General features: G+C 42.7%; 1 protein-coding gene across 1 annotated transcript in view; it reads left to right on the plus strand.

Moving 5' to 3' along the window:
• The window catches only part of AMOT (angiomotin), a 104,418-nt gene that overhangs the window by 10,879 nt on the left and 72,507 nt on the right, over positions 1 to 21,032 (plus strand). The gene's annotated exons all lie outside the window — the stretch shown is intronic.

A 21,032-nucleotide genomic window follows, 5' to 3' on the forward strand; every position in this document is an offset into this window, starting at 1 on the left:
TTGCTGTTTTCTACGCAGTCACATTTCTACTTCGGCTCTGCTATTAAATTACTTAACAATGACTTTATTATGCAGGTAAAGAAAGCCAAAAGCATCAGAAGGTTGAAAAAGTGCCACTACTGCTACCATTCTTGACCACATGATTGTATACAAGCACTTGGGTTCGTGTAGGCGGACAATAGTGTAGGTGTACCTCTGAAAGGTGCCATAAGTCCTGTCCCTATGAGTCAATACACCATAGGATGGCTTCATGAAGGTGCAGCGAATAAATTAAGTTCCTTTTTTCTTTTATCTTCATGCATTCAAATAAAAAAACCTTCCGTGTACAACAGCCCCCCCCAATACTTACCTGAGCCCATCTTGATCCAGCGATGTTGCGCGAGAGCCTCTGCTGTCCAAAACTCTCCCTCCTGATTGGCTGTCAATAAAAGTGAGTGAGCCAATGAGGAGAGAGAGGGGGCGAGGCAAATGCTATGTTGTCAATGTTCCAGTAAGTGAGGAGAGCCACTGTGGAACACAAGGCAGGATGTGATGTCGCACATGGGGCAGGCTGGTTGGCTAACTGTGGATTGTGCATTAGCATTTGTTTGTGCCACAGTTTCAATTGTTAGAGTAGCTGCTCTCATGCATATTGCTGGATTGGGCTCAGGTAAGTATTGGGGGGAAGCTGCACACTGAAGGTTTTTTACTTTCATGCATAGAATGCATGAAGGTAAAAACCTTCAGCCTTTACAACCACTTTTAAGGAGGCTAAGGCAAAGGGCAATATTAAACAGTCCTATTTTATTTGCATTCTATACAGTGCCTTGAAAAAGTATTCATACCCCTTGACATTTTCCATATTTGTTCATGTTACAACCAAAAATGTAAATGTATTTTATGTGATAGACAAAGTAGCACATAATTGTGAAGTGGATGGAAAATGATAAAAGATTTTCAATTTTTTTTACACATATGTGAAAAGTGTGGCGTGCATTTGTATTCAGCCCCCCGAGTCAATACTTTGTAGAACCACTTTTCACTGCAATTACAGCTGCAAGTTTTTTTGGGGATGTCTTTACCAGCTTTGCACATTTTTGCTCATTCTTCTTTGCAAAATAGCTCAAGCTCTGTCAGATTGGATGGAGAGCGTCTGTGAACAGCAATTTTCAAGTCTTGCCACAAATTCTCAATTGGATTTAAGTCTGGACTTTTCATTGGGCCATTCTAACACATGAATATGCTTTGATCTAAACCATTCCATTGTAGCTCTGGCTGTATGTTTAGAGTCGTTGTCCTGCTGGAAGGTGAACATCTGCTCATGTCTTTTGCAGACTCTAATAGGTTTTCTTCTAAGATTGCCCTGTATTTGGCTTCATCCATCTTCCTATCAATTCTGACCAGCTTCCCTGTCCCTGCTGAAGAAAAGCATCCCCACAATATAATGCTGCCACCACCATGTTTCACGGTGGGGATAGTGTGTTCAGGGTGATATGCAGTGTTTTCCACCACACAGTGTTTTGCGTTTAGACCAAAAAATTCAATTTTGGTCTCATCTGACCAGAGCACCTTCTTCCACATGTATGCTGTGTCCCCCACATGGCTTCTCGAAAACGGGACTAATTATGGCTTTCTTTTGGCAATGGCTTTCTTCTTGCCACTCTTCCATAAAGGCCAGATTTGTGGAGTGCACGACCAATACTATAGTTGTCCTGTGGACAGATTCTCCCACCTGAGCTGTGGATCTCTGCAGAGTTACCATGAGCCTCTTGGCTGCTTCTCTGATTAATGCTCTCCTTGCCCGGCCTGTCAGTTTAGGTGGACGGCCATGTCTTGGTAGGTTTGCAGTTGTGCCATACTCTTCATTTTTGGATGATGGATTGCTCCGTGAGATGCCCAAACCTTGGGATATTTTTTTTATAACCTAACCCTGCTTTAAACTTCTCCACAACTTTATCCTTGACCTGTCTGGTGTGTTCCTTGGCCTTCATGATGCTGTTTCTTCACTAAGGTTCTCTAACAAACCTCTAAGGGATTCACAGAACAGCTGTATTAATACTGAGATTAACCACTTCTGCCCCAGAAGGTTTTACCCCCTCAATGACCAGGCTATGTTTTAAGATACGGCACTGCTTTACTTTAACTGACAATTGCGCGGGCGTGCGACGCTGTACCCAAACAAAATATTTTGTCTTTTTTTTCCCCCCCCACAAATAGAGCTTTATTTTGGTGGTATTTGATCACCTCTGCGTGGAAAACCTTTTTTAATTTTCCTTCCACTTCACAGTTATTTGCAATTTTTGTGTTGGTCTATCACATAAAATCCCAGTAAAATACATTTATGCTTTTGGTTGTAACACGACAAAATGTAGAAAATTTCAAGGGGTATGAATACTTTTTCAAGGCACTGTAGCAGCCAAAACCAAGTAAAATAGATGTGATTTGGATGATGGAGAAACGGAGACACCTTTGGACAGCAGCATTGTCAGTCTAGGGAAAGGGGAGTGTTCTGTACTAGCAGGCATAGATACACTAAACAATTTGAATCCAAACTCCAGCTCTAGTCAGTTTTTTTTTTTTCATTTTGAGATAAAGGTCGTGATTAAAAATGTTGACTATTGTAAGCACCTCTGTTAGTTATAAATGGTTTTCCTCGACCCCTTAACTGTTACAACTTCAGGAGAGCCTGTTTGTTTTTCAAAAAAAAAAAAAAGACTTACTGGCCAGATCACCAGGTGAAAATGAGGGAAAACCTAAGCCTGGGTTCACACTAATGTGGTGTGGGACACCGCATGTAATTCGCACAGGATCTGATCACATTCCTGTTCGAATTACATGCTGTGTGTCTGGGGTGCGATTTAAGCCATGGATTTGTATGGCTCATATCGCACCGCAATCGCACCAAATTTGTGCAGGACCCTTCCTTTTTTTTTTTTTTTTTGTCTGCACCAGAATCAAATTGCACGAGTGTTCTCACCCATGCAATCCGATTCTGCAGATCACACTGCGTTTTTTTCAAACCGATTTCAGGGTGTTAACTGAACTTACACTCCGCGATCGGTTTGTATGATAGGGTTGTGAATTTGATGAGGTGCGGAATCCGCAGCGAATCGCTGTGAATTTGCATCTAGTAAACTGAGGCTTAAAGAAAACGAAAGCAGTCCTCTAAAAATGGGTAAGCTGCAATATAATGAATGTTTGTTTTGATTTTGGGTTTAATATCGCGTTAAGTGTATATTTGTGCTTTTGAGGGTGGAATAATATTTCTCAATGCCGTTTAAATCATTTACAAATTAGCTGTAATCCTGTGAGTCACACTTGTGAATGAAGTGGTTTACATGGTTAGGACATTTTTCAAGTAAATGTTTTGTTTGTATAGTGTGTGTCGGAGACTTTTATAGTGTGTACTGCTATGTATGTGCCTGTCATCTCTTATAAAATACCTTCACCCGCATAGTGATGAAGCCTTTGCGTGAAGCAGAAATGGAATTAGCACTTTTTTTTTTTTAAACAGTAGGAATGTTTATTAATATAAAAAAAACGGTATACATGTGATTGTCTGGCATTGGCACCTTTGCTATGAAGGGTGATGTGTGTAATTGTTGGGCACCTTTGCGGAGGAAAGCCTTGAAATCCTTCATTTACTGTCATTATTGCACTCTGGGTTTATCAGGCAGTCAATAAAGAGGAGGAGGGAGATTTCCAAGTGAAAATTCTTGTTGAATAGAATGACATCAGACATTTAGAGAAGTAGAGAGAGGAAATAGAACCTCTCCCATTTCTCAGCTTACAGCTTACCGGAGCAAAGTACAAATTGCTTCAGATCCCTTGGGGAAACATCCTAGTTATGCTGCTAGAACAATGGCTTATTAATTGACTTGCATTGTTGATGAAACCCTTTTTTTTTTTTTTTTTTTTTTTTTCCCATATCCCGACTTGTTTTGAGAAAATGTGGATAAAGGGATTTTGGAGAAGGTGTTTTCTTGTAGAGAAACTTTAGGGAAATCTGGCCTCAGCGCTGAAGTCCTCACATGATTCTCATCAGCCAGACGGTGGTCTCTCCAAGCCTGTTACATCAGCATCACACAGGGCTGTGCTTGTGTAGGGGGCCATAGTGGTGGGGGGGAAGGAGGCCCAAGAATTCCTCTCTCTGATACTGTATGCTTATTCACATTGGCTGGAAGTAGGCCTAAAGGAGAACACTGATGGTTATGACTTAATGAGCATCAAAACATAACACCACCAAAGATTTTAAAGTGGTGTTCCAGCCTTGGGGGAAAAAAAAAAAGATATAGATATAGATAGATAGAGATATCTATCTATCTGTGTGAATATATTTATTTTTGTGAACCATGAGAGCCTTCTAGTATGCCAAATTTGTGTGTAAATATATAATTGCACACGAATTTGGCATACTAGAAGGCTCTCATAGTTCACAAAACAAATCTATTCACACACACAGATAGATAGATATATATATATATATATATATATATATATATATATATATATATATATATATATATATATATATATATGTGTATATGTATAATTTCTCTAATTTCTTTATTTTTGTGAACTGAGAACCTTCTAGTAGTGAAAGAGAAAAAAATCCCCCTAGAGGTGGGACTTTGAAGGCACTGCCATGTAGACAGAAAAATAAGGAATATTTATTGAAAGAACATATGTAAAATATTGCACATAACCGTGGAATATATATGGGAAAAAAAAAAAATATATATATATAATTATTTTTTTTTATTTTTTTTTCATATTCCAGCATAGTTGAAGATTACTAAATGCTGCACCTGCCTTCTATTTACTGAGGCTAGGCGTTGTTTTCAGTCTCTTGGTATGTTTGGAATTTGTATAGCACCAAATAGCAAAATCAATACATTCGTGTAAGTACTTTTGCAGGTTTTTATTTATTTTTGCTGCGTATATTTGTTGCTGCTAAACAAACCCCTAGTATAGGGTGTGTGTGGTGGGTGTTTATTTTTTTTAATCTATTTTTTTGTACGATGGCCCCATCCTTTCTGCTGTCACGGTAAATGTATGCACCCTCCTATTCCTTTCCTACCAGCTGGTGCCTGTGGCAGCAGGTGGGTTAACTGACATACTCAGAGTACAAAGGTAGCTGCCTTTTTGTCTCAGTGCTGAATAGGCTCACCTCTAGGTTTGCTGCAGCCCTGGAAAATCAGAAGTATCAGTTGTCCTTTGATCACTGTCCCCTTGTTAAGTGTATGCAGAGAATTGAAATGACTCAGATTACCGCCCTGTTCTGGCCTTTGTTCTGCATTCCGCGGTTTTATATTATTCTGCGTCTCCCTGGAATCTGCCAGCAAACACATTTCTATCCACAATAATAAAACATCTAAAAGACTAGATCACGGTTTATTAGGACGCTGCAGTATAAATGTGTATCACTTGGAGCTGGCAGAGCCCTGGTTGCTGGCAATGTGATAAGCCTAGTTGTGCAGATTTAAAGTGATATTTAGGAAAGGCACATCTTTTTATTTAGGATTGAATTCACATTGCACTTCAGGCAAACCTACAACATTGTAATCAATTTATCTGAGCTGTTTTACCTGCCAGTCCTAAGGTTTACCCTGGCAGACAGCACAGCCAGTCTGGTGACCTGACTTTTATCTTCTGCACCTATGCAATACAGCTTGGTCACCATCTGACCCCCAAATTTTAATTGGACAGTGAAGGAGAACAGAAGCCTGAGGTCATATTTTTTTTTTTTTTTTTCCTTCTGGCTCCATTCACACCTGATGTTTCTGCAAAACCATAATTTTTTCCTGCATTTCTAAAGCGCACTGCAAATGCACTGTGGTGCAATCAATTATCAATGGCACCCTAAGCATGGGTAGCAGCTGTGCATTTTGCTACACGGCAAAGTGAAATAAATACACCATACTGCACTCCAAAGAAGAATTTGGAGATTCTGTAGCATGTTTGTTACATGCAGGGCAATCCATTCAGTGAAAAGGGCTGGCCTATGCATGACAAGCAGGGACACACAGAAAACCACGAGTGGGAAAGCGAGTTCCCGATATGCTAAGGTGTGAATCCAGCCTCTTTTAGCATATTCCTTGTTGGCGCATGTGTATTGCAGTGCACCTGATTGGCTCCTAGTGCTGCTCCTCCCTTTCTCACTCTGAGTACTGTTGTGCAAAGACATCATATGCACTCTATCACATATACATTCACATGCCTTCCTTTTTATTTTTTTTTGTTAGTTTTTTTTGTTTTGATGTGTTTGATTGATTGGGTTATGGGGGTTTGTTTTCTAGTATATTTTTTGAAAAAGAAGGAACATTTCTAGTTTTGGATGGCTTAGAACTCCTGTCATGTTTATATTACTGTCTGTGTCTCCATGTGGGACATTTTTTCGTTCACTTCCTCTACAGTGTCATGGATGGTACTTTTAAAAAAAACAAAAAAAAAAAAAAACGGACTGAGGTTCTGGCACTCCCCACCTTTACCAGAACTGCAAGAATGCTGAAGTTCCAGTTTAACATAGACTTGGGAAAGAGTTTAGGGATTACAGAAATGGTTACAAGATTTTACATTCCATTTAAATAGGACGGTTGGATAAAATCTGCAAAACTGTCATTTCTTACCTCCATTATGCAATATGTTTTTATAGTCGGTTTTCTTTTAAGTATCTACAGATATATATTTTGATGCATGTCATTTCTAAAACTCCCGCCTGGCAGAATGTTTTTCTCCGGTTAGGTTGTGTTCAGGTGACTCAGCCCTGTGGTATGGATAACCGGTACTGGCACAGTTCCATACACCTGCTGCTTGCCACACCCTGCATTGCTGAAAGAATGCAACAACTCTGGAATATTTTGTAGATCAGCTACACATAACATTGGATTCATTTAATAAAATGGTGTAAAAGTAATGATTTGTTCTCAGCTTTATTAGTGAATCTCTAGGCCACAACCCCTCCTTTTGTTTTATGTTTTGGATAGAGTGTCTGGGTCCCCACTGGGAAGATTAACTCCTCTATTCACATTGTCCTCAAGTAAGGGGAAATCTAAAATGTTAGAATTGACACCAGAACAGGAGATAAGGGGGGGGGGGGGGATCTTCTAGTGCTTCTAGTGGGGACAGCTGTCAAAGAAAGGGAAGTCCTCTCACTTTGGAAGATTTCTTCTCACTTCTTGTTGTGGCTTTGTGAAAGGAAATTTCCCCAATTGTACACACAGAGCATATGTAATCTAGATCAGTACTTTACACTGGTTCCCTATTCCAACTGAGTCACTCTATTGGCTTATAGATTTTAAACTATAAGGTTATTTGGCATATATTTAACCAAAAACCTTTTTTGTGTTTTTTTTTTTTTTTTTTTGACCATTAGCTAATGATTTTAGCTGTGATTGCACACAGCGGGAGCCTTTCAGCATGTCCCATCCAATGATTCATGGCTGGGACCTGCTGATCGGCTGTGTGCAATTACAGCCCAGAGCTCTGTGTTGGTAAAAGGCTTTGTACGAAGGCAGGATCTGTCAGTTTCTCATCCGAAACTGAAAGATCAGTTAATAAAAGCAGCACATTGTACACACATTACCCACATACCTCCCTAAATGTTAACCTCTTCCTAGCCAGTGTCAGTGTATATCACTCATCACTGGTAATATCAATGTCACTGGTGATGTCAGTGGCAGTTAGTCTGGAATCCCCCCCCCCCCCAAGGTCAGTTAGTGTCAGATTGTCCGATGCAATATCTCAGTCCCATTAGAAGTCATTGATTGCCACCATTAGTAGTATAAAAAAATAAAAATCTCAGTACACATACCATAGTTTTAAGGTGCTATAACTTTCACGTAAACCAATTTTTTTTTTAATCAAAAACCTATAGCATTATACATTTTGGCCAACATTTATGAACCTCTAGCTCCTGAAGAAGCGTTCCTTGTCAACGTGAAACATGTAGAGCAATTAGAGACTACACCACCTTGGAATACCCGACCTGCGGTGCTCTCTTAAATCCAACTTTACAGGGGAAGTGTACCCTTTCTTTTACTAGGAACCATTGTTTAATCTGTCTGTACATAGCTATAGAGAATTATCTAGGAGACTGCAGGATAGGATTCACTATGGTGTATTTGACTGAGTTGTATGCCTATATCAGATGTGTTTTTAAACTCTCATGTCTCTTCTCTGTGTTTTTTTGTATGTGATTAATAAAAATTAAGTTTTTTATATTTTTTGTAGTTCATTATGGTTGTGCCCTTAAAGTCCCATTATCTAGCCCCTTGATGCCTCTCACATCTTCTTAGTGGTTCCACAAGTAAAAGTCAAGCGGGAAAGATCAGGGGATCTCGTAGCCATTTCACAGGCCACGGAGACCAATGGAAAACATGGAGAACATGGAAACTGTTGATCCAACCATTGTTGTACACTGATACCATAATGAGGTGTTGTCCCGTCATGTTGAAGTAGGGGAGTCAGCATTACAGCCAGGCAATTAGCATTGTAAGGAGGTTGTAAGGAGGTTATCAAAGACAGCATCTAGAGTTATCTCACTATTATTTATTTATTTATTTTAAGAATCTTAGTGGCTTTGCTAATGTTGGATGGATTCTCCAACATACTATGCAAATGAGAACTAATTCTAGATCTTGATGCACTATGTCCTCTTGGGCGACACTTGTGTGTAGGGTGGATTTGACATAAAACCACTCGATTTAAATTGCAAGTAAAAAGGCTTGATTTAAATTAACTGGATTTTTAAAGAGCAACTGTCATCTCTGTCCTGCAGCAGCGCCTCCTCTGACCCGCTGTTGACTCACCAACAGTCCCATTCACTTTAATGGGACGGCTGATGCGGCAGTGACACAGCAAGGCGAGCGGCGTAGTGGCAGCAGGTGAGTGGATGCCCACTAACAGGTGCTGCCATGATGGATCTAAAATGACAAAGGTTTCCTATTATTTAGAATAATAAGCTGTCGGGTTAGTAAAATGGCACTATCAGAACCGATTCAATCATACAATCTGTAGTGTACATAGATTTTCAAAACAATGGGATAAAGAAATATTCCTAAACTTTGTTTTATCTTGTGGCTACTGTGAAATTGTGTGAATGCATCAATGCAGTGCATGTTATCTCAGCCATCAGAGCTTGGATTCATTGAATTAGTTTACCAAAAAATATAAATATTGCAGAATATACAGTCTCATGCTACATAACTAAGCTCCATTTCATGCTGAATAAACTCAATTATTAAATAAATTTTATCTTAAATCGAAAACTATCTTTTAGATAGATTTTTACTCCAAAAGCATTTTATTAAAATCTATTTGATAAAAATCTAAAAAAACATTGATTTTTATCCACCCTGCTTGTGTGGGCAGATTTCTGCAGATCGTCGTGATTAGCAAGATATTTGAATACTGGTGGACATCAGACTTACAACAGTGGAAAGACGATATAGTCACCTCTTTACTGGTTATTGTGGGTTTAACGTTAATTGATGGATGCTCATCAACTCAGCAGATGATTTCAGGGAGATTTTGAGAAGAATGTTTACTGTATCTGGAACAAGTCCAGAAAATCCCCCCCCCCTTTTTTTTTTAAAGCCAAACCTAAAATTCGTCCCCCTTCAATGGACTTGCACCCGCACTACACAGATTATCTGCTCGTTTTTTGTCTAGGGGATGGAAGAGTACCATTCTTTACCTTTTTATCATCTGCTTTCCTGGCAAATGGTGCTCTCCCATGGTGCAGTGGTGGACACCTCAGTGTCCCAACATCCAATGCAGGGCTGTGGTCCATGCATCAGTCTTGATGTCCAACCAATTCTTATCTTGCTAGACTACTGGAACATAGGGGACTGGTCTAGCAGCATGGAGGAGCCGCTGGAGCAGAAGATTGGTTAAGTACATGTACTTTACCAAGTGCCCTAGACATAAGTTAACCCTTCAGTGTAAGCACAGCCCCACTACAGGTAGTGTAGTAGACACCACTACTCCAGTGAACTCCATTAGCATCCAGGTCCTTTGCTGAGCGGCTTCCCTACTGCTTTGTGAACACAGAATATTGGACGCTTGGCATGGGTGCCATTCAGAGATCGCTTTGCATTTTCTCAATGCATGCAGAGAGTTCTCTGATTGGACAAGGTGGAGAGGCAGAGTAGTGAGGTCCTGCTGTCCACTTTGTCCAATTTCAGAACACTTTGCATTCATTGAGAAAATGCAAAGTGATCTCTTAATGGCGTCTATGCCAAGCGTCCAACTTGCTGTGTTCATAATGCAGCAGAATAGCAGCTCATGGGACCTGAAAGCTAAGGCCCCTTTCACACTGGGGCGGTTTGCAGGCGTTATTGCGCTAAAAAAAGCGCCTGCAAACCGCCCCTAAACAGCCTCCGCTGTTTGTTCAGTGTGAAAGCGGTGCGCTGGCAGGAGAAGAAAAAATCTCCTGTCAGCTGCATTTTTGGAGCGGTGATGGAGCGGTGTATTCACAGCTCCTAAACCTCTCCTGCCCATTGAAATCAATGGGACAGCGCGGCTATACCGCGGTAATACCGTGGCTATAGCCTAGAGGTCGACTGATATATCGGCCGATATTTGGCTTTTTTTACTTAATCGGCATCGGCCGATTGTGCTGATAAAAAAAGCCGATTCAGCGGGACTTGCAAATGACTTCTGTAATTGAAGTCAATTGCAAGTTGTCTGAAGTTTTCTTCTCTCCTCCTCTGGGCAGCCTGCCAAGTCTGATAAGAAGATACATTTGTATCTCTTTCAGGTTCTTTTATCAATAGACTGAACTCCGTGGAGAAGTTTTCAGTTTAACCATTTAAAGACTAAATCTTTTCTGACACTTGTTGCTTACAAGTAAAAATCCTGTATTTTCTGCTATAAAATCACTTAGAACCCCCAAACATTATATATATATTTTTTAGCAGAGACCCTAGGGAATAAAATAGCGGTTGTTGCAATATTTTATGTCACACGGTATTTGCGCAGCGGTGAAATTTAAAAAAAAAAAAAAAAAAAGTAAAGTTAGCCCATTTTTTTTTTTTTTTTTTTGTCCAAAAGTTTTGATTACCTGCTTTTGTGTATTTAATATTTAAGATATAGTTATTTTTTTTTTATCTAAATTCTACATACAAGTGAACTGATTGGAGGTTTGTTTTGTTTAATAAATGTTTAAATATAAACAATTTTCTGTATCACTTATTACTTAAGGCTGCTTTCACACTGGAGCGGGCATGCGTTGACGGTAAAATGCTGTTAATTTTAGCGGCGCTTTACCGTCATTTTAGCGGCGCTATTCAGCTGCTAGCGGGGCGCTTATAACCCAGCTACGGGCCGAAGAAGGGGTTAAATGCGCCCCTGAAGCGCTGCTGCCGAAACGCTTTACAGGCGCTTCGGCAGCGGTGCGCATTAATTTCAATGGGCAGGAGTGGTGGTATACACCGCTTCAAAGATGCCGCTTGAAGAATTTTTTTTTTACATCCTGCCATCGCATCGCCTCAGTGTGAAAGCACTCGAGCTTTCACACAGACTGCAGGGGAGCCGTTTTACAGGCGCTATTTTTAGCCCAAAAGCGCCTGAAAAACGCCCCAGTGTGAAAGGGGTCTAACTGTTAGATTTTATGAGATGAAGGGAGAAAAAAAAAAAAAAATCGGCCTAATATATCGGCCCTAAAAAATCGGCATCATATATCGGCCATCGGCCACTGTGATTTCTAAATATCGGCTTTGGCATCGGCCAGAGAAAAACCCATATCGGTCGACCTCTACTATAGCCGCACTATACGAGGGGTTTTAACCCTTTTTCGGCCGCCAGCGGGGGGTTAAAACCGCACCGCTAGGGGCCGAATACCGAGGTAAAACAGCGTTAAAAATAGCGCTGTTTTACCGCCGACGCCCCCTACCGCCCCAGTGTGAAAGGGGCCTAATGGAGGTCACTGGAGTACTGTGATTTGCAGCTGCTAGATCTAGAGGCATCACACAAGTATGGTATATGCATACCTACACCGCAAGTTGACCTTTTTTAATATGTTACACCCGTAGTTAGGATGTAACCTGTTGCTATGCAGCAGTCAACCTCTCACCACGCTTCGTGTCAGCGGGAGGGGGTTCTTCTACCTGCACCCGCTGTCGCATGTTAAAAACAGAGTGGCTCTGCGGGGCTCCACCCACACAGCTGTGTCAGCCATGTCATTCATTCATTCAGAGATCTGTGAGCAAATGAGCTACAAGTCCCATCTACCACCGTGGCAGACGACTTGCAGTTCATCCACACTCAATGAGAACACATTTTTGTAGTTCATTGACTCTTCCTGCACTTCAGTAACTGTCTGCTTGTATAGAGTGTATGCAGGAGACTGACACTGATTGCGGGTACAATGCTTTGCAGGTTTCAGTGTAAAAAATTAACAAATGCAAATGTTTGTTTATTTTTTTTTACCTGCAAAATGTAATTTATTATTAATAAATACACACACTGTGTATAACTGTTTGTTTGTGTGTTTTTTTTTTTTTTACAAAAAGTTAACAACCTTTAATTCCACGCATGTTTTGCTTTCAATTAAAGGCTGAAGGAATTGTCACGTGAATACCCAGATGTAGCATACACATAAAGTGTATGTAACATAAAATTTTAAAATTGCTTTCGGATAAAGTTAGGAGGCCATTCTAAGCACAGACGGTCCTTGGAGTTCTCTGCCATAGAGGAACCTTGCCTGATGGTGACTGTGTCATTTATCATGCTAGCCTTACAATACAAGTAAAAGGTCATGGCCATATTAAACAACGCACAATGTCTTGGAAGATGGAGGGGTGAGAGGTTAAACCTGATAGGGGTTTTTGCTATTTTTTTGTGTAATTGAAGTAGAAGGGATTGGGAAGTGTTGCTTTGAAATGCTGCAGTTTGTACCTTCAGATTGTAATTCAGTGTCAGGACACGTAGTACTCCTTCTTATGAACCGTTTAGAGGCTTTGAGCTTTTCCTGTCCGGAGGGAAGACATCAAAGCAATTGTATTATATAATATTTACAAATCCCCAAACTGATACTTTTGTTACCTTGCTGACACAAAAGTTAATCGGACAGCACATGGTGTGCAGCAAGTGTTGGTGGTAAATTTGGTTCTAAAGCTGTAAAATTTAGATTTTGGTGTGTGGTGTTTTTTTTTTTTTTTTTTTTGCATAGATGTTTTAATATTTTACATTGTTTTGCTATGAAAGGTATATTAAAACCTTGGGCACAGGACCCGTTCTGGCCACACTGGGAGAGGTTGATGGCATAGGAAGGCTGAATGACTGGGTTGTATTGGAATAGCCCATTCTGCCTGATAACTGCCTTCTCTTTTATAACACATTTTAACATTCTTTTGGTTTGACTTCTGCATTTTTTTAAAGGTTGGTCATAAACAGAAGAAATGTTTAAGAAGTGGTTCTTATTCTTAAAGCTGAACTCACGGAAACTTGAACATTCTCCCCTGCTTGTTTATGTCTAGGGGGTATGGAAAAGTAGATTTACTTACCTGAACCTATGTGCTGCTAAACCATTCCCTGCAGCATCTTCTCCCCTATGCTCCAATGTTCTAGGGTCCTCTGATGTCATCAAGGCCAATGCACGGACCATAGCCCTGCATTGGATGTGCAGACGCTGAGGAACAGTCCACCAGAGTATGTGGCAGTGCTATCTGCTGGGGGAGCAGAAGATCATCTAAGTAAAAGTGCTCTTCACTGCCCTTAGGCTAGAAAGGCAGTTGCAAGAAAGAATTTTCAGGTTTCCAAAAGTTGGACCTTAAAGCAGTTCCACCCAAAAATGGAACTTCCGTTTATCCAGTCCCCCCCCCCCCCTTCTGGTGTCACATTTGGCACCCTTTCAATGGGGAGGGGGGACAGATACCTGTCTAATACGGGTATTTGCTCCCACTTCCAGTGAAAGATCACTGCAGAATCCGCAGCGATCTACGCCATTACCAGACCCTCCAACGCGCCCCCCCCCCCCCCCCCGCTGTCTTCTGGGAGACACACAGGTCCCAGAAGACAGCAGGGACCAGTCAGAAGGCGCAGCGTGACTCGCGCATGTGCAGTAGGTAGGGAACCAGGCTGCAAGGCTTCACTTCCTGATATCCTTACTGAAGATGCCGGCGTCTCCACCCGGAGCTGAGGGACGATTCAGCTTCGGGTGAGGACATTGGGGGCTCTGCTTTAAGTGCAGTAATCTATCAAAAGTAACTGTACTTTCATGAATAAAAATATAGCCTATTGCTACACAAGTCATATTGTAATTGAATGTTATTAAAATGACCATTCCTTTATATTCTGCAGCTCTATAACTTTCTGTAAAATGCAATATAGCCACCTGGTGATGTTCTGTACAGAGATGGTGAAATGACATTTCCTGTGCTTGTGTGATTGGCTTACTGATTTTATCAGAAGTCTGCACTAAGATACAAGCCAGATTTTGGGTATCCCCTGCAAAAAAAAAAAAAACATTTGGTGAGAAAAAACCCCCAGGGAAGTCACATCTAAAGGGATTTGAAGGGATGCAGACCCTGCCACTTTCCTTATTAGAACTCTGAGTGCAGAAGCTGATTGATAATTATAAAATCACTCTTATTCACATTCACTTTGCCCACGAACACAGAAAAACAGCTGTTTCTTCAGAATAACAAAAGGTTGGAATCTGCAACAAAGTTTGCTAAAGGATAATTTTACATTTGAGAACATGTAACGTGTTCCCGCTGCTCTCTCTCCCTGTGACAGCAGCACAGGGAGAAGTTCCCCATGCTAGCTGTCACTTTTTGAAAACAGAACGGCCATGCGGGGGCCTCATTCACAGAGCTCTATGTATGAATGAACTACAACTATTGCCATCCTTTTTGCGGCTGTCGGCTTGTACAGGCAGTCCCCGGGTTACAAACAAGATGGGGTCTGTAGTTTCATGATGCTGTTGAGCGCTGTGGAAGTTTAATTGAGCCTCCCTGTCAGTGTGAAGCTGCCTGGCCGTATGATGTACCGGCAGACAGCTTACACTGACAGTCTGCAGGTGACCTGCATGGCACTAGTAATCTGCTGATCGCGGGTGCAATGCTTTACAGCAGGGATATGCAATTAGGGGACCTCCAGCTATTGCAGAACTACAAGTCCCATGAGGCATAGCAAGACTTTGAAAGCCACAAGCATGACACCCAGAGGCAGAGGCATGATGGGACTTGTAGTTTTGCAACAGCTGGAGGTCCACTAATTGTATATCCCTGCTTTACAGGCTCCAAAAAATAAGAAATGCACTTTTTTTTTCCTGCAAAAATAATAATTATTATTATTTATTATATTTTTTTTTTTATTGTGAACTTACCATTTAAAATCCCACCAATGTACGTAGATAACCCAGAGGGGAATGTGTTTTTTTTTTTTTTTTTTTTCTTAACAAAAGTGGTTACTCCTTTTAAGAATTATTATTATTATAAATTAATTTTGAGATCGGTTATATATAATAAAAAAAAAATTTGTATGGCACCACTTTATTAAAGAAGCCCCAGACAAGCAGCTAATTACTCATTATATGTGGTATGTTTTACCCACCAAAGGATTTGTTATTCTTTGCAGCCAGTGGAGTGGAATAGATAACTCCTGTCAATCAAGACAACCAGGTCCTCAACTTCTGGTGCAGCTTTAGTCAAGAACATAACCTCCCAATCCCAACTCCCCCCCCCCCCCCCCTCCCAGCTTGCTGATTGGACAGTTAAGCAGCAGCCTGGCCCTGTTACTCCATGCAGAGTGCTACTGTGTAGCAGGTTATAGGAGGCTGATCTATAGATCTATTCAGGTACTTATGCCGACTATGTAAAAAAAAAAAAAAATACATTTAATGATTTTTACTTGCATGGCCATGACCAGTAATCAGGATTTTATATCTACATATAGATGACTGCTTAAAATAGTTCTAGTATGAATATAGCTTAAAAGGGTAAATGACACCATTTTGTTACTCATTCAGATTTTTGAAATAGACCATTTTACCTGTTACGTGCTCTGCATTACATATTGTATCTAATTTAATTGTCACTTCCTCACAGTCCTGATGTAACCAACAAAGAATGTGGACTGGGTGTTAATTGGTGCATTTTATGGTCCACCCTGTAAACTTAATCTTACACCTAGAGATAAGCGTTCCATGTGCAGGGTTTTTTTTTTCTTTTTTTTTTTTTCTACCTGTGGCTTGTTAAGTAGATTTTCTAAAAAGAAAAAATGTGGATTTGATATATACATTGTATAAGGTGAGTGGTGATACGTACATATATGTGAAAAGTACATAATTACAGACAGAATACATAAATAACAGTCATGATACATATAGGTATAAAAGTACCAATAAGACCAATTTTAGCTTTTTTCAGGCATTTGGTGACAATCTCATGTCTTTAGGGGTCTGACCAGATATCTGTAGCTGGGGGCAGTGTGGTAGATGTGGGTCAAGCAGACAAAGAAGACCTTTGATATTTTTTGCCCTAGTGTTGTCTACTTCTCCCACCTTCCTCTCCCTCTCAAGGAGAAATTGCCTACAAATTATTGGCCCTGAACGGAGACTGCGTGATTGCAGGCGGGAGATCAACCAGAGCAAAGAAAGTTTTCACTGCTCAGGTAGGTCTAAACCCAGGTGAACAATTAGTATAAGTCCTTGAGGCTGGGTTCACACTGGTCCGACAAACGCTCCGACATTGGGAGCTCATGTCGCATGACGTGTGAAAGTTAATGTTTCCCTATGGGAGCCGTCCTAACTGGTCCGACACAAGTCGTTCCGACTTTAGAAATGCTCCCTGTACTACTTTGGTCCGACTTTGATCCTACTTCAGCCTATTGACTATCATTGAAGTCGGATCAAAGTTGGATTGCCGTCTTGCATGATCCGACTTCGGCACGCGACTTGTGCTCAGATGTTCTTGAGGGGGAACTCCGCGCCAAATTTTAAATAAAAAACCGGCATGGGTTCCCCCTCCAAGAGCATACCAGGCCCTTGGGTCTGGTATGGACCTTGAGGGGAACCCCCTACGCCGATAAAAACGGCGTGGGGGTCCCCCCCAATCCATACCAGACCCTTATCCGAGCACGCAGCCCGGCCGGACAGGAATGGGGGTGGGGACGAGCGAGCGCCCCCCCCCTCCTGACCCGTACCAGGCCGCATGCCCTCAACATGGGGGGTTGGTGCCTTGGGGGAGGGGGCGCGCTGCGGCCCCCCACCCCAAAGCACCTTGTCCCCATGTTGATGAGGACAAGGGCCTCTTCCCGACAACCCTGGCCGTTGGTTGTCGGGGTCTGCGGGCGGAGGGCTTATCGGAATCCAGGAGCCCCCTTTAATAAGGGGGCCCCCAGATCCCGGCCCCCCACCCTATGTGAATGAGTATGGGGTACATGGTACCCCTACCCATTCACCTAGGGAAGTGTCAATAAAAAAAACCACAGTACACAGGTTTCAAAATTAATTTATTGGGCAGCTCCGGTATCTTCTTCCGACTTCTCCCGGTGTTCCGCCTCTTCTCCCGGGCCCCGCCGCTATCTTCTTCCAGCTCTATTGCCAGCGAGGGGCCCGGTCTGCTGCCGCTGTCTTGTCGCCGCTGTCTCGCCGCTTCTTCTCTTCATCTCTTCTTCCGATGTTGACACGACGCTCTCCCCGGCTGGAATGCTCTCTGTGCGCTCTGCTCTGACTTATATAGGCGGTGACCCCGCCCCCTTATGCCATCACAGTCCCTGGGCATGCTGGGACTGTGACGTTTTAGGGGGCGTGGTCATCACCCGATGACCACGCCCCCTTATGCCGTCACAGTCCCAGCATGCCCAGAGACTGTGACGGCATAAGGGGGCGGGGTCACCGCCTATATAAGTCAGAGCAGAGCGCACAGAGAGCATTCCAGCCGGGGAGAGCGTCGTGTCAACATCGGAAGAAGAGATGAAGAGAAGAAGCGGCGAGACAGCGGCGACAAGACAGCGGCAGCAGACCGGGCCCCTCGCTGGCAATAGAGCTGGAAGAAGATAGCGGCGGGGCCCGGGAGAAGAGGCGGAACACCGGGAGAAGTCGGAAGAAGATACCGGAGCTGCCCAATAAATTAATTTTGAAACCTGTGTACTGTGGTTTTTTTTATTGACACTTCCCTAGGTGAATGGGTAGGGGTACCATGTACCCCATACTCATTCACATAGGGTGGGGGGCCGGGATCTGGGGGCGCCCTTATTAAAGGGGGCTCCTGGATTCCGATAAGCCCTCCGCCCGCAGACCCCGACAACCAACGGCCAGGGTTGTCGGGAAGAGGCCCTTGTCCTCATCAACATGGGGACAAGGTGCTTTGGGGTGGGGGGCCGCAGCGCGCCCCCTCCCCCAAGGCACCAACCCCCCATGTTGAGGGCATGCGGCCTGGTACGGTTCAGGAGGGGGGGGGCGCTCGCTCGTCCCCACCCCCATTCCTGTCCGGCCGGGCTGCGTGCTCGGATAAGGGTCTGGTATGGATTGGGGGGGACCCCCACGCCGTTTTTATCGGCGTAGGGGGTTCCCCTCAAGGTCCATACCAGACCCAAGGGCCTAGTATGCTCTTGAAGGCGGAACCCATGCCGGTTTTTTATTTAAAATTTGGCGCGGAGTTCCCCTAAAGATTCATACCAAACACAGTGTCGGGCATTGGCGGGGATCCAAGTCGGATCCCCGTTCATTGAAAATCGGACACATGCCGGCTTCATGTCGCAGGGCAAAGTCGGATCCAAAGTAGGACGGCTGTCGTGTCGCACCAGTGTGAACCCAGCCTCAGAGGTGGAGAGTGCTGGCTAAATGCAAGGTAGAGCAGAAATTGAACGAGAAGATCAGCTTAGTTGAGCCTGTACATCCTGCCAGATTGTCCTGTACTTTTTGTGATCCAGCTTTTACAATAAAGGCGTTTTTGTAATTCAATCCGGTGTGCGGCATCCAGATCTTCTCGTTCAATTTTTGGGAGATCAACCAGGCTGCAGGCGGCATCTCCATTGAATGGGACAGGAGGCTGACTGCTCCTGCAGCTAACTGCGGCCATGTGCATGTAATTGCTTCATCAGCGATTGCGTACGAATGGCCGTTTAATAGCTGCAGGATCGCCCACTGCTAATTGCTGGGAAACCCTCACATGTAATAGCGACCGGTCCCATTCGCAAGTGTGAATGAGGCCTAACTGGTGTTTTTTTGTGTTCCCCTTCTATTACCTACCCTGTTTCCCCGAAAATAAGACCTAGCGTGATTGTCGGTGATGGCTGCAATATAAGCCCTACCCCCCAAATAAGCCCTAGTTAAAGTCCTTGTAGGGCTTATTTTCAGGGAAACAGGGTAGAGCTTATTTGGGGGGTAGGGCTTATATTGCAGCCATCGCTGACAATCACGCTAGGTCTTATTTTCGGGGAAACAGGGTAGGTTTTGCAAATCTAAAAATTGTATAGTGTATACACTGTACAGGCACCAGAACTTTATACAATCTGTGGTCTAGCATCTCGGTACAGCGCATGCAGACACTGTGTGATGGCCAAATGTGAAGGCAGCGCTGGACTTCTTGGGAGCAAGCAAGGTGAATGCATTGTCTGGAACAGCCGACTGAAGGAAAAAAGAAAAACTGTACTGATTTTTCCTCCATTCACACATTCAGTGTGGTATGGGGAATCCTCCTACTCTGTCATTGTATTTTGACAGTGGGGAGACTCCCCTGCCTCCTCACTATCAGAATACACAGACCAGTGCTATTTTCTAGCAGTACCATTCATAAGAAGTGGATCGATTTTAGATTGTCTTCTCATTAACGTGAGCAGCCATTCATGGATCAAAGTTCGGCCAGTTCCTGCTGAACCGGACAAATTTCGATCCATGTATGGCCAGCTTTAGTCTTCTAGCACATCTAACGCTCCCCTCCCTCAAGAGTAATAACGTTGCTGTCCAAAGGTGTCTCTGTTGCTCCTTCATCCAGATTGTAGATGCCCTAATACAGGAGGTGTGTTATTGGCCAGATCAACTGGTAAAAAAAAAAAAAAGGAAAGAAGCCCCCCCAAAAAAACGAATGCAGCCACACCATTTTAAGGACTGGTAAGCTGCAATATATTACATTTTTGACTTGGGGTTTAACCACTTACCAACTGCAATACGTATATATACACGTTGTGGTTTACTGGAATTAGGGCTGAAGATATCAGCCATAATAACCCCATTGTTTTTTTCAGCCGACAGCTGGCTTGCTCTTGAGAGCATTGCGAGCAGCTCGTTTTCAGAAGTGGCGGAGTGACTGGAGCATCATCATGACGTCACTTCCGGTCCATGGTGGAAGTAAATAAGTGTGGGTTTTTTTTTTTTTTTTGTTCTTTTGCTTTTAAAGGTATAGATGAGACTTGGAGTCTTTTTGACCCTAGGTCTCTTAAAATAGGACCTGGAAAAAGGCTGGTCTTCAAAGGGTTAAAGGAGTAGTACAGCCAAAGCTCTTTGGCTGTATTTCTCCTGTGGCTCACAGGAGTGAAGTTCATTCTGCACTCATGTGACCCGTTTTCAGCAGACAGCGGGCTGACAGTCACCAGCTCTCTGCTCACGGCACTGTGAGAACTGAGCGATCAGCGGTGTTCTCGGCTCTCAGTGTTAGAGGCGTCGGGGGACAGATGCTGCATCCATCTAGGTAAATATGAATCGTCAAAAAAAAAAAAAAAAAAAATCTATACATCTTTTAATACATCTCTTCAGGTAGGTCCCTTTTACACACTTTTTCATGATTTTCCTAATGACTTAAAAGGAATGTTTGTTCACTAGGTTCTCTGTTGGGCAAAAGAGAAAGTTCTCCAAAGCCTCTAATTAGCAGTCTTTCCTTGTGTGCACTCTTTGTATTGTACGCTGCCTTGTTAATTAAGCCTGTTCATACTTTCTGCTTAAGTGCAGTATAATGAGGCTTGCGGAGATATATTTTGGGTTTTCGCTGGTAAAGTTGCTTTTAGAAATTAACTGGAATTTTATGTTTTATTTGTCAATATTTGTAAAGTAGTTATATTTATAAAGGAAAATACGTTAATGCAAATCTGTCCCCCAAATAAAACCC

This window comes from Aquarana catesbeiana, linkage group LG09, assembly GCF_042186555.1.
Source record: "Aquarana catesbeiana isolate 2022-GZ linkage group LG09, ASM4218655v1, whole genome shotgun sequence".
Taxonomy (NCBI): domain Eukaryota; kingdom Metazoa; phylum Chordata; class Amphibia; order Anura; family Ranidae; genus Aquarana; species Aquarana catesbeiana.